Source organism: Balaenoptera acutorostrata, chromosome 11, assembly GCF_949987535.1.
Source record: "Balaenoptera acutorostrata chromosome 11, mBalAcu1.1, whole genome shotgun sequence".
Classification (NCBI taxonomy): Eukaryota; Metazoa; Chordata; class Mammalia; order Artiodactyla; family Balaenopteridae; genus Balaenoptera; species Balaenoptera acutorostrata.
The window spans coordinates 97,916,748-97,931,834 of NC_080074.1; the positions used below are offsets into that span (position 1 = coordinate 97,916,748).

The 15,087-nt window shown below is 47.5% G+C and overlaps 1 protein-coding gene across 4 annotated transcripts in view; it reads right to left on the reverse strand.

Annotated features, from left to right (window-relative positions):
- Positions 1-15,087, reverse strand: part of ETV6 (ETS variant transcription factor 6) — a 240,232-nt gene that overhangs the window by 168,180 nt on the left and 56,965 nt on the right. Inside the window, exon 1 of one of the 4 annotated variants that reach the window (XM_007196066.3) lies at positions 3,179-3,194. The exons of the other annotated variants lie outside the window; for them this stretch is intronic. The gene's annotated coding sequence lies outside the window, so the exon portion shown is untranslated. Of the gene's footprint in view, positions 1-3,178; positions 3,195-15,087 lie in introns of those variants that run through there. 4 annotated transcript variants of the gene reach the window in all.

Here is a 15,087-nt window from a genome sequence, read left to right on the forward strand (position 1 = left end):
GGAAGGGGGTGGTCCTCAAAGATCCAGGCTCTTGGAGGTCACACTTGATGACAACAGATGTGTATTTTTTCTTCTTGAGAATATTATTAATGTTGTTACAATACTGATTATGGAGAGCACGAGATAATAGGAGGCAGGTAGGAGGGGAAGGGATAATAGAAAGAAGGGAAGCGGGAAGCAGGAAGTGAGAAAAGGAGAGGCTTGTGCATATTAAATGGGATAATCCTTGTACAGTGCTTAGTCAGTCTCTGGCATACAGTAAGTGCTCAATAAATGTTGGCCATTGTATTCATTGTTATAGGGACCTATAACTGCGTCGTGCTAGCTACACTGAACACATACGATACGGCAGGCAATAATCTAAGTAAGGGCTTACCTTGTGTTAATTCATTTAATGCTCCAGCCTATGAGATAACAGTATTCCCATTTTATACACGAGGAAACGTAGATAAAGCGATTATGTCAGCTCCAACTACCCAGTCACACAACCATCAGGGGCGGTCAGACCCAGGTGTCTGATTCCCGAGTTCATCCGCGACACCCGTGGTTCTCAAGGTGTGGTCCCTGGAACCTGGGAACTTTTCAGATTTGCACATTCTTGGTCCCAAGCAGACCCAGTAAGCCAGAAACTCTAGGGGAAGGGCCCAGCAGACTGTTTTTAAGAGGCCTCTAGGTGACTGTGTTGAACAGCAAAGTTTGAGCACCACGCCACTCATTACGGTATAGTGCTTCTCCGTATAGTGGCTAATTTAAGGCGGATAATAAAACACCTCTCCCTCACTGGGACTGGCCTCGCCTGGCAATGGGCAAAGGTCAAAATACTTGGGTCATCCATTTCTCTCCGGTTAGGGAGTACCCTGGGGTCGGGGCTTAGGAGAACAATCTCAGTGGTCCTTATTTTCAGAGAAGTCGATTTGGTTTCTCTGATTCCATCCTGTGATATAAAGAGGAGAGGCAAGGAGGGGGTGAGAATCCCTGGATATTCTTAGGATGGTTTAACTCCTTCACAGCGTGGTGTCCCGAAATATCTACCACTGGATTAAAAAGGGAACTTGCAAGCTTTGCCTCTAATGTGTTAATTTAGCTTCTGACAATGCACTGCAGGTGGAGTTGTCTGTTCTCTTCTCTGAGAGTTAATTCAGTGACTCACACCGACCATCCAGTGGGTGGATTAGCGACGTTTCTCGTCCCCGGGAGCAGCCCACCTTTTGGCCATTTCACTGTTCATTAGCACCTCTGCTGAGGATAAGCAGGGAAGAATGAAAGGTGAGGAAACTCCAGCTGGTCAATTTTTCTCCTTGTTAGCAGTTCTGGTGAAGACTTGGTGGGAGGAGAATTGTTATTGGCTAAAATGAGACACAGCGATGATCTACAGGCTCTGAATTTCCAGGCCCGCCCCCCGACACGGTCAGGCTAGCCTAACTTTATAGTGTAGCCCCATCGACAACTAAACAGAAGCATTACGCTCAAATTCTAGAATTTCTACAAAGGTAGCCTGTGGTATCTTCTTGCTTTAAATTATAGCTCTTAAAAATGCCAAGGTCATGGACAATTTTGATGACAACTGGAAAAGCTCAGAGACATGGTCACGTCTCTATAGATGCCATTTTCAACAGTTGACTTTTCCCACCTTTCTAACTTTCCCTGACCTAACTGAATACGTGCATCTTCATGTTCATAAGAAAAAGAAACCTAACATGAATTAGGCACCTACTATATTCTAGGGTGCCAGACCTTCTGCTGGCTACCTTAGAAACATTACCACTTAATTCTAAAACGACTTGGCAAGAAATTTTTATCCTGATTTTATAGAGGAAACCAGAGAATTTAAGCTCCAGTAAGTGCCAGAGCTAAAATCTGAACACAGAGCTGTCTTCCCCGCTCCCAAAACCTATGCTCTTTCCACTACGTAAGTCAGCCTCTGGTTAATCGCAAACACCTACTGTACAGCATAGGGAACTCTATGCAATATCTTGTATAATAACCTATAATGGAAAAGAATCTGAAAAATTATATATATATATATATATTTATATATATATATATATAAATATATATATATAATGTAGCTGAATCGCCTTGCTGTACACCTGAAATTAACACAACATTGTAAATCAAGTATACCTCAATTTAAAAAAAAAACCAAGTCAGGCTCACAGATACGATTTTTTACATCCACACAGAACTCTGTCTGGGACAGTGCTCTCAGTGCTCATTTGAGGGATGCTTGTGCTCTTTGTGACTTTAAAAGATGAAGCCCTGGGGCTTCCCTGGTGGTGCAGTGGTTAAGAATCTGCCTGCCAATGCAGGGGACACGGGTTCGAGCCCTGGTCTGGGAAGATCCCACATGCCGCGGAGCAACTAGGCCCGTGAGCCACAACTACTGAGCCTGCGCGTCTGGAGCCTGTGCTCCGCAACGAGAGGCCGCGACAGTGAGAGGCCCGCGCACCGCGATGAAGAGTGGCCCCCGCTTGCCGCAACTGGAGAAAGCCCTCGCACAGAAACGAAGACCCAACACAGCCAAAAATAAATAAGTAAATAAATTTATAAAAGATGAAGCCCGTACCTGAATGCCCTAATAGCATCCTCAGAAGCCCCTCACGGTATCTTCAGATATCTACCTTTCCCCTTCCATCAGCTCTAACAAATCCACTTCTACCCCTTTCCCCAATCTGTCACTGATCAGTGAATCAGACAGTCACTGATCTCGTTCACAGCTTCAGGCTGGTGGCAGAGCAGGCATTTCCTGCACAGCAGAGGCCTGAGGCCACAGTGGGAGAGGAGGTCGGAAAAGACGCCTCCACTTCCCGGATGACTCAGGGCCGGCAAGTGTGCCAGGATACCCATGCAGCCAAAGCCATGCCCTCGGTGTCACCACCTGGCCGCTTCCCACTGCAGGGAGGGAAGGACTGGAACCGTCCAGCGTGAAGGCAGAAGGGCGAAAGGGGGAAGAGGCTCTGCTCACAGTCTCAATCCCTACCTTCCACGCCCCAGTGTCTGCTCCCAACCCAACGCCCAGGTTTTAGCGCCTGAACTTGCCTTTCTCCTCCCCAAGGCTCGCCGGCCAGGCTGCCCTCTGCAACTCTGCCCCAGCGCCCCCAAAGAGCCACGGCGCCTCAAGTCTCTCACACTGGGAGAAGCTCCGAGGCCTCTGCGTGTTGGCCAGAGATAAATTCACCTTTATTCAGCATCCTGTAAACTCGCAAATGGGCTTGCTTCATCACTGGGCGTCTGGTCCTTCGTGGCCTTCCCTGGTGAGTGACCTACTCTCAGCGCAGGAAATACGACAAAAGCTGGTCCTTCAGGAAGGAAAATCTCTTCCCTCCCCTGTCCACAGCACTCATTGTCTCCAGCACATTCTAGTCCGAGAAGATCAGTATCTTTCATGGGTCGCAAGTTTGTTTGGATTTTTATATGCATTACGTTGCCCAAAGAGGTTGTAAAATAATTTGGGGCAAGGCCCCTCCTTTCTTCACCAGAGAACATCCATAGGACGCTGGACACCCAGGCAGGGCCTCCTAATTTGAGATGCAGGCCTCCTGCCTGGAGCAAATGGATCCCAGACTCCAGGGAAGTAGGTCCCCGTGGCCCCAGCTCAGCTTCCTCTCCCCGTGGGCTCACCAACAGGGCAGCAGCGTGGCCAGCCCTTGGGAAGCTTCAACATCCTTGAGTTCATCTGGTCTGCTGCCAGGTCTGGAGTTGCCAGAGAAACCACAGTGACTGCCCGACCAGACTGGATGAAACACTGAACAAGTGCACCCTGCCTGGCATCAACCGCTGCAGCAAAGAGAGGGGAGCGCAGACCCTGGGCAGTTCCTGTCTGAATGACTCTTTCTGAATCACAGGGCAGGGATCGGCCGAGGGCCCTCACATGACGGGGCTGGAGAGCCAGGTAGCCCCCAAAGCGATGCCTGCTAATTCCAAACTACAATCCTGAGCACCAGGCTGGCTTCCCATGTGCAGTTCCAGAGGACCTGGGCTTGTCTGGGCCTGCCCGCGCCATCCTGAAATCCTTCATAACTTGCAAGCAAGGGACCCTGCGTGTTCCTTTTGCCCTGGGCCTCACGGGATAAGTAGCCAGTCCCGCCAAGCACTTCAACTTCAGTCAAAGATGCACTGCAAAACCCCTAGTAAGTCTGAGAAGCCGTGCCAGTAGAAGTAGGGTGCGACCAAGCAGGGTGTGAGTGAGGCTTCGGGCTGGCAGGGATGAGCTATGAAGGATGACCGCCCTGTAGAGAGGAGGGAGCACAGGGTGCCCGGGAGGAGACAACGCCACCTGCAGCGGTGGCACCAGAAAGAGCTTCTCAAATACACATACTAAGTACTGCTCCCTTTGGAGCACTGTTTTTTGGAAACTCTCCCAATCCACCTCAAATCTTTGATTATGGGCCTCACCTTCTCGCTCTCTGGTTTCTACAAAGTCTGACTTCTCCCTGGTGTTTTAAAGAAGCAGCTCATTTTAAAAGTCGGCCTTCCATTGGTTTGTTCTTTTCTCCTCACCTGGAGAGAAATGTGCAGGAGATGAGGGCTGCTGGGATGGAGAGAACTCCACTTCCAGGCTGTTAATCCTCGCTGCAAGTCCAGACTCTGTCACCCACAGTCTAGGGTCTGGCTGGGCGCAAACTCCCCGATGATCATCAACGACAGCAAACTACAGGAGGAGAGCCGTCCCCAAGTGCATCCTCTAAGAAGTGGCCTTGGGCAAGCTTTCCCAAGTTTTTCCGAAAGGAGCCAGAAGACAAAGACACTGCTTCTCTGGATGCTTCCACAGCTGTCTTGTGATCACCTGCAGCCATATGCGGTCAAGCCTTTTGTTAATGTTCTCAGACACGACAGCAGGAGACGGATGGACGGTCCTTGCTCAACACTCGCCCTGCCCCCCCCCAGAGCATCACAGCATTACACTACAGAGGAAAGCAGCTACGTCCTTTCCAAAAGGGCAGTTGCTCTCTTTAGTAGAAGCAAATATTCCAGAGTACCCCTGCCTATCACTCCAGTCTGTCTTAATCCTCACACACGGCCTCTCCTCCTGAACCATGAGGTCAGCAGGAAGCAGAGACGTTTTATGGGCTGTGTGTCACTCAGCGCCGCCGACTCGTCCTAACCGGTGATGAGATAAGGGACCCCAAGCAATCGCCATCAAGGCTGGAAATGGGGTACCCTGGGCTCCAGGTCTGTCCTTTTTCGGGAAAGCAGAGCTGGGTGCCTGCGTCTTGGCAAAAGGAAGAAAATGACATGGAGCAGATGCTCCTGTATTTGGACCAGGAGAATGTGAACGTGCAGGAGACGGGAAGAGCAGTGACAGGCAAAATAAAGGTTTTTCCCTGAGGCCCCGTGGAAGCCCTAACCTGTGTACCCTGAAGGCCGGAAGCGGCCGCACCACCTTCTGAAACACCTGCTCCGATGAGAGCCTGCTGTGAGCCATGCCGGCCCTTTCATCAAAACCCACAGAATTATTCTAGATATAAGAGATAAGGAATCTGCACCTACACATAAGACGGGGCTCAGGGGCTGAGCCCTTTATGGACTTTGTACCACTGCTTGAAAGCCACCAAGGTGTTCTCAGAACTGGACGGCACGGACAGGTGTTGAATTACTCAATACAGGAAGAAATAAGCAAAACCTAACACAGCCGCTCTGATGGCTATTCCGCTCTGATGGCTCTTCCACTCAACTGCGTAAAAGGAAAATCCAAGAATTTTAGAGCTGGAAGGGAAGAGTGATCCTCCTGACCGGGTCCATTATTTCACAGGTAGAGAAAGGGGATGTGGAAGGCAGGTGAGCTGGCACGATGAGTCTTCCTGAGCCCCCTCAGAGCAGGCCCAGAACAGAGCACAAAAGAGAGAAACCAGTTCTGCTCTGCCCACGTCTACCAATTCCAGCCCCAAATGGACCAACTTCCACCCAACACTAATATAAATGCCAGTGCAGAAACTGAGGCAGTCTGTCTGGATGGAGACTACTTGTTCAGGGCAACTCATCTGGGTGGCATAAATCAGTACCAGTCACCAGATCACGGCCCTGAGCTCCCTGATCTCCACCTAATCGGGTCCAAATGGTCTTAAACACAAGGGTAATAAGCAAGCTGTTGCTTTCTTCAACTTTTCAGTATCAGACCCAGAGTGCTCAGCAAATTCTCTTTTACCAAGATTGCAGGCTTAATACAGCTAGGTCAAGGGTCACTGTTCTTCCCTGGGCTCTCCTGTTTATGTGAAGAAAGAACTGCTGAATATTTATTGATTATTAGAAGAAACCTAATAAAGAAACCCGATAAAAATTCTCTGATCTAGGTTCGTTTTCCCCTCTTACACTTCAACTTTTTTAAGGAACTCAAAGCCTTTACTACTTCCAAAAGTCATGTTGTGTGACTGTGACCAAAGTTAGAGAATCAGCTGTCACAAATCCCCAATTCATGATAATCAGAGAGAACAAACCCTTGTCCAAAAATAAGAACAATGGCTGACCTTCCTTTAAAAGATCAACTCATCGTCAGGAGTGGGAGAGAGTGCTGACTCAGGAGCCGGCAGGGCACAGCAGTGAAGAACACAGCTCAGATGGGACAGACCGACCTCCAAATCCCAGGTGTGCCTCTTATGAGCTGTGAGTTAACCACGGGGTCACTTAACTCGCTGGGGTGAGTTACGTAATCTCTGAGTCTTGGCTTTCTCATCTTTAATATATTTTTTTAATTAATTAATTTATTTTTGGCTGCATTGGGTCTTCGTTGCTGCACGCGGGCTTTCTCTAGTTGCGGCGAGCAGGGGCTACTCTTCGTTGCAGTGCACGGGCTTCTCATTGCGGTGGCTTCTCTTGTTGCGGAGCACGGGCTCTAGGCACGCGGGCTCAGTAGTTGTGGCTCGCCGGCTCTAGAGCGCAGGCTCAGTAGCTGTGGTGCACGGGCTTAGTTGCTCCGCGGCATTTGGGATCTTCCCGGACCAGGGCTCGAACCCATGTCCCCTACGTTGGCAGGCAGATTCTTAACCACTGCGCCACCAGAGAAGCCCCGCTTTCTCATTTTTAAAATGAAAATACCTAAGTGAAATAAGTCAGAGAAAGACAAATACTGTACGGTCTCACGTATATGTGGACTCTAAAAAGAAACCCGTAACTCGTAGGTACGGAGAACAAACTGATGGCTGCCAGAGGCAGGGGAGGGAGGGTGAGGATAGGGGGAGAAATGCGTGAAGGTGGTAAGAAAAACAAATGTCCTGTCATGAGATAAGTAAGTCCTGGGGCTATAATGCACAGCATGGTAACTATAGGTCACAGTACCGTATTGTCCTGAAAGTTGTTAAGAGAATAGATCTTAAAAGTTCTCATCCCAAGAAAAAAAGAAAAGTTTGTAATTGTGTGTGGCGAGGGCTGTTAACTTATGGTGGTGATCATTTTGCGGTATCTACATATACCAAATCATTATGTTGTACACCTAGAACCAATACAATGTGATCTGTCAATTTCATCTCAATTGAGAAATAAAAACGTAAGTAGAATGAAAATAGCATCACGTACTTGATAGGATTGTTGTGAGAATGGAAGGAGGAAACGCAGACAGTGTGTCTACAGACCCCCTGGGACTCAAAGTATGTCCACGAATGGGGAGCTGAGCTCCGGTCCTGGCTCTGATGGTCACCTGACAGCTCGGTCTCTTCCTCTTTATCTTCAAAATAAATAATCATTAGGCTCTATCTTGACTGGAAGCTCTAAGACAAGGATGCCCAACTCTATCTGATCCAGTCTATCTTGGCCAGTGAAAGAAATGACTTACAATAATTATCTAACATTGTACAGTCTTCAAAGTACATGCTCAGAAAATTATCAAATTTTGTCACCCCAAGAATTCCTACTGGCTTGCATTAAATAACAAAGGCAGACATCATCTTCCACCTTTGAGAAGCCTCTCAAAACTATCTCTACATTTTATGTCCACCTACCACTGCCCAAGATCAGGGCCTTGGCACTTAACCTGGAACGTATCTGTAATCATCTCTGCATTGGTTCTGATGCCGCCATGGTCCCCCTCCTCCAATCAAATCCACAGCCATCAGTGTTCCAACACCTTCACTGCCTTCCAGATGCCTTCGCTGTAGCCCAACCTCAGGAGCACGGCTCCCTTACCCTGTGTTCCAACCACTCACTTTCCCAACGCAAATGTCCCCTCTCCCCTCTACCAGGAAGTCTGCTCCGATCCCCTAATCTGAAATAATCACTTCCTCCTGACCTTCCACAACATTCTGTCTACATGTCTACATGTGTCTTACACACTGACCATTTTTTGCCTCAAGTTATAATTACTCACCTCAGTGCCTATCTCTACTGCTGGAGTGGAAGTCGTGTCTTTTCCATCTTTGGTTCTTAGCCTCCTGAGCCGTGTCAAGCCACGCATGTAATAGGTAGTCCATAAAGTCTTACAGAATTATTACTTAATTGGTTAATTGGTTTCAGCAGGCTCCTAATCAAATCTATGCTTGAAGAGAAGCAGCAGGGCTGGGTAGTTAGGCAATTCATTATCACAACATCTTTTCCATCACCTTGGAAAGCACAGCAAGCTGGAGGCAAGCCCATGAGACAGTAAGCGGGAGGCTGGTTAAGTTTTCATTGGGAGCAGAGAGCAGGGAAGAGTAGCCCTGCTGATACCTGTGCCCAGGGAACATGGGCAGGCAGAGCTTTCTCCTCTGCCTTCCCTTCCTTCTCTTCCTCTGTCCTCTCTCCCTTGTCACCTCCATCTCCCTCTGATCTCTAATCCATTGTTCACTCAGTAAGTATTTAGTGAGTGCTTACTATGTGCAAGGCATTGTTCTGGCACTAGGAATGCCACAAAATGAGGCCACTAGCTTACATTCCAGGGCAATGCATCTCCAACTTGCGTCATCTGAATTATCTGGGGATCTTGCCAAACAGCAGAACTGGACTCAGGGAGTCTGGGGTGGGCCCAAGCACCTGCATTCCTAATAAGCTTCTGGGTGATGCCGACGCCACCAGTTCATATTCTCTGTAGAAAGGTTCTAGACTAGAGCGGTGGCTCTCAACCTTGGCTGCACACAGAAATCACCTGGCAAGTTTTATAAAATACCGACGCCTGGGCTTTTTCCCCAGAGTTCTGATTTAATTGTTCTGGAGTGCATTAGGATTGTAAAAAAAAAACCTCCCATGGTGATTATAATGAACATCCAAGGTTGAGAACCACTAGTGAAAGGTATAGATAGAAAATAAATATTTATTTCAGACAGTACTGTGATGGGAAAAAAAAGTAAGGTAAACACAACTGAAAGTGAGAGATTATATTAGTATATGAGGTGATCAGGAAACACCTTTCTGAGGAGGTGACATCTGAGCAGATACCTGAAAAATGTGCAAGAACAAGCCATGCCATTGTCTAAGGGAAGGGCTACAGGTAGAGGAGACAGCATGTGTAAAGGCCCTGAGGTCACAGTGTGGTTGGCGAGTTTGAGAAACAGCAAAGGAGACTAACATACAAATACAGGCACTAGGAGGCTTCACTGAAACAATGATTTACAATCATTGTAAAATAGTCAATCTTAACGGGAAGCCTAGGCACACAAGACCTGAAGGAGTGCAAAATGAGTAATGCTTTAAAGCTAAAAAACACTCTGAGATGGGCAAATATTTGAAAGCAAGGGAAATGCACATGGATCTGTTAGGTCATTTACTCATCCCCAAGAATTGTATCCAATAAATATTATTATCCCCACTTTAGAGATAAGTGACCAGAGGCTCAGAGAGGCATGCTCACATGCCCATGATCGTAAAAGGGCGAGATTTAACTCCAGTCTGAACGACCTCAAGGTCTGCTCTCTTTCCATGATAAATTCATCCCACACTGGGTTGCTTGCCTTTACTCTCACTTCACATGTGCTCCCACTTTGGGAAGACTGGGAGTTGGAGGTGGAGGGGGGAAGCAGGAGGGAAGGGGAGAAAAATTCAGGAGGTAAAGGAGGCACAGAGAAAGAAGCTGGAAGGACAGCTGCCTCCCCCCACACGCCTTCAGCTCCTGACTATTCACAGCTGATGCTCGTAAAAGCCCTGCAAGCTCGTGAAGGTGGATTTTACAGGTTGATATGGCTGGGCCACGGCACCCAGATATGTGGTCGAATAGCAGTCTACATGTTGCTGTGAAGACAATATTTTAGATGAGATGAAATTTAAATCAGTGGACCATGAGTAAGGCAGATTATCCTCTTTCATGTGGGGGGGTCTCATCCAATCAGTGGAAGCCCTTAATCAAAAACAGACTGAGGGGGGCTTCCCTGGTGGCGCAGTGGTTGAGAGTCTGCCTGCCAATGCAGGGGACACGGGTTCGAGCCCTGGTCCGGGAAGATCCCACATGCCGCGGAGCAACTAGGCCCGTGCGCCACAACTACTGAGCCTGCGCGTCTGGAGCCTGTGCTCCGCAACAAGAGAGGCCGCGATAGTGAGAGGCCCGCGCACCGCGATGAAGGGTGGCCCCCCCTTGCCGCAACTAGAGAAAGCCCTCGCACAGAAACAAAGACCCAACACAGCCAATAAATAAATAAAAATTAAAAAAAAAAAATCTTACTACAAAAAACAAAAAACAGACTGAGGTCCTCCAGGAGGAGGGAATTCAGCCTCCTTACTGTCTTCGGAGCTGCAACATCAACCCTTCCCTGGGTCTGACCATAGAGATTTTGGACTTGGCAGCCTCCACAAGTGCGTGGGCCCATTCCCTACAATAACTCAAGTCTGTCTGTCTGTCTGTCTGTCTCTCTATACTTACACACACACACCCTACTGGTTCTGTTTCTCTGGAGAACCCTGATTGATACAGATGGCACAGCCAGTAACAGCATTCCCATTTAGGATGAAAGGACGCATCTCTGAGAGGCTTCCCGAGGTCACACTTCTAGGAAGTGAAGGACGGAGACTGGGGTCCAGGTCCTTTACACCCCTCACAGACCACTTGTATAGCTGGCATTTCATCTTAAGTCTCAGACCAGATTAAAATGCTACCACTCTGACCATACATGGAATGTTTTTAATAGCATTTTTATCCCTTTAAACAGATTGGGTAGATGAAACAGGGAATAAGGCAAAGGCAAATGAAAGGAAAGCACTTCACTTTGCCTACAGCTGGTAAGATCACTGTCCTGACTCCTGGGATTGCTAAAAAGTGAGACAGGAGGGTCCCTGTTTACCACACTTTAAACCTTCACCTGAGGATTAACCAAAGTGCTTTGTTTTTAGGAGGCTTCCTTGATGGGCTGGAAAATAATGATGGGAAATTAACACAATCACAGATGCCACACTAAAATTTCAGGACTGAAAAACACCCAAAAGGGGCTGGGGTTTGCTGGAGCCTTGACAAAACAGGAGACAGAAAGCGGAAAAAAACAGAGAAAAGTGATTCAGTGATGCAATTCCACCCACGGCGGGTAAGGTTGGGAAATACCGCACAATTCTTCCTCAAAAAATGTTGATCAAAATACTTGTTCAAAAATAATGATGTTGAAGAAAACAAGGAAATGACATATAAATCATGACTTCAGATGAGTAGTCCTCTATTTTTTACTCATTTTTGAGTACTTATGAGCATGCCCCTAAAAGGACCCAGAAACCATTGTTAACCTTGTATGACCAGTGTTTTGAAAATACTTTAGGGAGAAATGTTTGGAAAGTCAAGGGTGCAGCAAGGATGTCCCACAGAAAACAATGGCATCCACAAACATTCTCTCTCCTTTGAAAAAGGAATTTGGGATCAGAAACAGTATCCCTACATACCAGTGTCTCCGTGAGAGTCCAGGACAGAGGGAACCAGGATATATGAAGAAAAAAGAAGGGAGGTATTTTAAAAACAGTATTTCTGACATATACACACTACTAGATATAAAGTAGATGACTAATAAGGATCTACTAGATAGCACAGGGAAGTCTACTCAGTACTCTGTAATGACCTATATGGGAAAGGAATCTAAAAAAGAGTGGATATATGTATATGTATAACTGATTCACTTTGCTGTACAGCAGAAACTAACACAACATTGTAAATCAATTATACTCCAATAAAAATTAATTAAAAAAATAAAGTTGTGCAAATATATAGCAAAAAAAATTAAGTTCCCAAATAAAACAATATTTTATACAGTTAAAAAAAAAGAATATATCTACACTTAAATGGAGTAACTTCCGCTCCTTCTGCAATTAGGATGGAGAAACGAACCTCGCAGGTAGAGAGACCCCTAGGACTCCTGGTGGGTGATGTCCTTCTCTCAAGGCACTGCTATCGCTGAAAAACTGAATGAGTCTCCACGAAAGGGTGGAACTCACTCCTTGAGAACCAGTTTTGGAAACTGAGTTGTGCTGGACCATTTCACTTCTTACCAGATGGGAAAGAGAGTTAAAAACACTGAAGAAACAAGAATAATAGGTGGAGCCAGTGCGGGAAAGCTGGGGGATACAGTTGGGAACAAAAAAGAGAAAGGAGAGGCAAGACCAAGGCCAGGCTCCGTTCTCCAGGGACACCCAGATCCCCGGTAGGATGGGCAAACCTTTCATACGACTTGCCCAACTCAATCAGTTAGCAGTGGTTATCCTGAAGAGCACTGTGGTCATTAGCAACATTTGCCATGGTCCTGGGAGGGAGAGGAAGTGCCAAGTATTTGCTAGGCCTGGCTGCGGCCTCGGACCCTCCAAGCTAAGGGGTCCTCAACTGAGTCAAGTGAGGGGTTGCCTACTTTCAAGGGGCCGCACTACAGTCTTGGGACCTGTTTAAACACAAAGCAGGGGTGGCTTTCTTGGTGTGACCTCAGGGGAGGCTCGCTCAAGACCCCACCCACCCCTAATCACCCTAAAGGCCCCTACAGAACTTCTCCTAGGGGCTCAGGAATTGTGGCCACAAGAAGGTTGCTGTCAAAGGACCAGAGCTTTCCGGGAAGGGCAATATATCCCTACCAATGACGTCATTAGCGCGGATCAGTTCCTCAAATGCCCAAGCTATCAACTCGAAGAGCACAGGGCCCCAAGGCAGTGGGCGTATTTTGACAATAGCTCTATTTTATATTTTCAGAGTACTTACCAATTATAATGTGTTTAAAAGGTGGTAGGAGCGGGACCTCTGAGGTCAGACTGCCTGGACCTAAATCTCACTTCTACGACCTTCCTGCCATTTTCCCGCTGCAGAGTGAGCACGATGATAGCACCTACCCCCTGGGATTGCTGTTGGGAGGATAACATGGGCTAAACAGGTCGACAGGCGCCTCGCTCAGTATCTGCACAGGGCGACACATCATGAATACAGACTGACCACTGCCCCCGACCCTCGGGGAGGTGAAGAGGTGGGCTCAGAGAACCTAAGTGTCTTTTCTGGTGACAAGCAGAACAAGATTCCACATAGAAGGTACAGAAACATGCAGGTGTGGTTTGCACGTGTGCTGGGAAGGGATGGATGTACTTGGGGATGGGGGGAGGGAGGTAGAAGAGAGTATCTGAGTGACCAGAGAAAGCCAGAGGACTTCAGAAGGGGACAGAGCACTAAAGAGGAGAAAAGGGACTTCCCTGGCACGCCAGTGGTTAAGACGCCACGCTTCCACTGCAGGGGCCACGGGTTCGATCCCTGGTCTGGGAACTAAGATCCCACATGCCACACAGCATGGCCAAAAAAAAAAGCTAAAGAGGAGAAAAGAGTACTCCAAAATCAAGGTTTCTCTTCCATGGCCTAGGTCAGAATCAGACAAATGCTTTCCCAGCACGTGACTAATCTACCGCACCTCCCCTGACGTAAGAATACTCTGCTCATCAATTCTGTAAGGCTACCGACGTGGCGTGTGGAGAAGTGTGATGTGCTGTATTAGTCAGGGCTTTCCAGAGAAACAAAACCAATGGCATGTGTGTATATACATAGGAAGAGATTTATTTTAAGGAATTGGTTCATATGTTCAGAGGCTGGCAAGTCCAAAATCTGCAGCGGGGTGCTGGAGACCCAGGCAGGAGCCTATGCTAGAGTTCAAGTTCACAGGCTGTCTGCTGCATCCCTTCCTCCTTGGGGGAGGTTAGTCTTTTGTTCTGTTCAGGCCTTCAACTGATTGGATGAGGCCCACCCACATTATGAAGGGCAACCTACTTTACTGAGTCTACCGGTTTAAATGTTAATCTCATCCATTAACACCATCACAGAAACATCCAGAATAACATTTGACCACGTATCTGAGCAGTGTGGCCCAGCCAAGTTGAAACATCATATTAACCATCATGTATGCCCTTGTTGCCTTCGGAGATTCCGTTTCACAGAAAATTATGAGATCTCCAATGAAAACATATGAGTTCTACAAAGACTTTCAAAAAAGTTTTTTTCAAAAGAAGGGCAGGAATAAAACTGACCAAATTAAAGACGGTGGCTAACTCCGGTGGGAAGGCAGGCGGGTTCATTTTATCACTATGCTTTGTAACTCACATATCTTCTTGTGTATATATCAAATAGTACATAGAAGAGAAAGGGAGAAGAACCAAGCCTTCAGGCCATGTAGTGAGACCCCACCTCAATCCAGCCTCCTGACCCCTCCTGAACAGCACTCTCGCCTTCTCTGATCATTTTGTCTCCTCCATCCATGGGCTGATATTCTAGATGACTCTTCATGTGCTTAGCCCTTTCTGTCTCAAATGGATTTTAAGTCCCTGAAGTTCTGGGGCAGTTTCTCACAACATCTTGTTATTCCCCCAGGGAGTCTAGCCGAATGTCTGAGTAACTCAATAAAAACTCACTGAAGGCTGCAAAACAAGGCGGGTGGGGCAAGCGTAACAAAAATAAACCAGTGGAAGAGCAGAGCTGCCTGAAGGGTGCTTGTCTTCAGCCGTGTGGAAGGCGTTAACAGCTCCAGAAGTGGGCTGGAGGCACCAGAAGCCAGGCAGGGTCACATGCATGATTTTTACATGCCTACAAGGTATGTAAAATGCCCATCCCACGTGGTGTTCTACAAATGGTCCCCGTGTGAATCAGGATAACCCAGCAAGGCTTGTAGACGGGGACACACACAAGACAGGTGGGGCCTCTGAGATGTCCAGATTGCGAGCAGCCGGTGGGAAACACCTCCCAGGGATGTGGAACTCCAGCCCCAAGTG